A 3,146-nucleotide genomic window follows, 5' to 3' on the forward strand; every position below is an offset into this window, starting at 1 on the left:
ACTATGCGAGGTAGGATGATACCTATTATTTATCTTTTTTATCTTTTTCTGCAAACCTCATGACGTAAGAAACAACAATTTCCAAAATGACGCTGTTTTTTTTAATATCTTAGAAATATTAAAAAATGATTTAACTGCATTCCTTCCGTGCTTGTCAAGTTTTTTTCTTGAATTTTCATAAAGTGTGTGAGTTGGTGTGAAATTTTATTTAAAACAAGGCAATAAACTTATATTTAAGAGTAAACTTTTATTAATTTTAACTACTTTTTTTACTATAAAATCAATTGACAGGTTCTAACAGTAGGATAGAAAAATACGTGTGAAAAGGTGTTTGTATGTGTTTGGAGGTAGGGTGTGGGGGTGGGGGTGGTAGGGTTTGATTGCAAAGTTAATAATACTTATTTTTTTCAAAAAGTGAATAAGCTATATCGAAAATCAGTAGACGTTTTTAACATGTAACCCAGTGCAACTTGTTTCATGTCCTGCTGCCTTGTGAGATATGCTATTTTTTTTCAAAAGCCAGAAGATGTCAACTCTAACTTAAAACACCCCCTGCCATGGGGCTCTTGGTTAAGAAAGGCTGCATAAATAAAAATACTTATCTTGAGCAGAGGTAAATACACCCGGCTACAGTCTTGTAGAAGACGTCCAAGGCAAAGACTTTAGGGGTAAGCAGATTTTATCTGTTGACCATCTTCGCACCTTTTCTTCACCCATTAGACTGATGTAGATGTATTTATAATACATTGTTTGCAGTTTAGGATGTTAAATTATTGTGTCTCTGTTTTTATGACTAGACAACTCATTCTATTATCTTATAATGAGGGTACAGCTCTAAAACTCAGTTTTATGGCTCTGAGGTTGGCTGGTATTCAAGTTTCCCGAATTCTGTGACAGCTCTCAGAGAGGCTAATTCCATCAACAGCTGTAAAATATCAGAGTACTTACATTACCATGTTGTGCATGGATGGTGTCCTTGTTTGTACTTTTGGTGTGCATTGTCGAAGCAACATTTGGAGCCCTTTGTTACGGCTCAGGGTTTATTAATAGTAATGAGGCAATGGCTTAAAATATTAAAAAGTGTACTGAGTACTATCTATGCGTTGAGTCAAGTTCTTTAACAAATTTAAAAATGACTAAGGCATCAAAAACTATAAAATGCAAAAAACCATCGTCATCACCAAATTCTCTAAATCTACCATTCACTAAAATTCGTGGTCTTTGAAGTAACTCATCTTCTGTTGAGTCTAATCTCTTGCAAAGTTCACTAGACTGACTTGGTTTTTTGTGAGATTAATTGGAGTTCAGCTGTCTTACTTTGTGATCTTAGTGTTGATTGTTATCTTTATTCAATTTGTAAAGACTCCAATAGTCACATGCTTAGCCTAGGCATTTACATTTGTAAAAATTCACCCATTTGTCCAGAAACTAGGTTTGAATTCACAAAATATTCTATATTATCATTCTCTTTGTTCTATATTGCTCTCTTTCATCTCAAGAATGCACTCTTTTTGATATTTTTTCTGATCAAATTGACCAAGTATTTTTTTCTTTATCTTTTAGCCAATTTCGTTGTTGTTGGTGACTTTAATGCTCATCACACAAAATGGTTTGGTTCTAGTGTCATTGACTCTGCAGGTGTTAAACCCTACAAATTTTGTCTTTCTAACACAAACAGTCAACTTTCCAACTCGCTTTCTAGACAATTCTAGTCATTTCCCTTCTCTACTCAACGTATGTCTTGTTTCTGATCCTAGTCAGGACTCAGTTTTTCCACATTTATTGTTAGATGCTTCTGATTACGGTTTGATCATTCTAAAACTTTTATCTCATAATTCTTTATCATCAGAATTCCCTTATCATTGTACTTCTTACAACTACGTTAAAGCTAATCTAGACGCTTTTTGTGATTTTCGTCAAGATTTTACAAACCCTTGGGTTGTAATTTTTCGTTTTCCTGCTAACAAATGTGTTTCATATGTAACTTCTTAGATTCAGGCTGACATGAAATCTTTTTTTCCCCCTTGGCAATTCCAAGTCAAGCCTCAATCTTCTCTATACTTTTCCTCTCATTGTGCTGGTGCAATTTCCAATCGTAACCATTACTTTCATATCTATCGCCTACACAGTTCTCCAGAAAACAGAGTTTGTTTACTATTGCTAGAAACCTTTGTAATAAGGTTTTGTCTAACGCCAAAATCCACTATTCTTAGGTCACAAAATCTCATACTTCATCTAAAAAATAAGGCTCTAGAGACTTCTTGAAAATCTTTAACATTGTCTATAATAAAAGAAAATCTGTTATTCCACCTCTCTTGTAATATTCCGATTTTGTTACCTCACCTAAAGACAAAGCTGAATTGTTTGCTAAGATTCATTTCTTGTTTCCACTAATCACATCCTACCTAATATAGCTGATAAACAGGGTGATCCATTGCTTGACATTTGTATCACTCCAGCTTCTGTATCTAAAGTGATTTACTGCTTAGAATCTTTTAGAGCTTGTGGTCCGGACAACATACCTGCTATAGTCTTGCAGAAGTGTTAAATGGAATTGTCATCTATACTTTCAAAACTATTTAACAAGTACTTATCGAAGTCTTATTTTCCAGCATGCTGGAAAGCGGCATCTGTTATCCCTATATTCGAAAATTCGGAGAGCAATCTGATTCATTTAACTGCTGTCCCATTAGTCTTCTTCCTATCATAAGCAAGGTTTTTGTGTTTTTAATTAACAAACATTTAATCACTCATCTAGTCATCTACCTGTCGTCTTCTAGGAATAACTCTTACTTCCAATCTTTTTTGGAAACCATATATCAAATCCAATGAAAAATTAGCATTTGCTAAAGTTGCATGTCTTTATCGCGCTTGCCATTTTCATACTCCGGATTCTATTCTTTATCTCTATAAATCATTGTTAACATAATTAGACCTGCTCTTGCAGCCAACTTTTGATCATTACCACTTCGTCGTAATATTGCTTCAATTTCTCTTTTCTATAAATACTATAATGGGCGCTATTCTAAAGAGTTAAAAAGTATTCAACTAAAATTAATTCTCGTGTTACTCGTCATTTATTTAAGTCTCATTCTTTTTTTTGTTACTGTTCCTAAGTGCTCCAAAAAATTTTATTCGTCCATTTT

The sequence above is a fragment of the Hydra vulgaris genome, chromosome 03, assembly GCF_038396675.1.
Source record: "Hydra vulgaris chromosome 03, alternate assembly HydraT2T_AEP".
NCBI classification, from domain to species: domain Eukaryota; kingdom Metazoa; phylum Cnidaria; class Hydrozoa; order Anthoathecata; family Hydridae; genus Hydra; species Hydra vulgaris.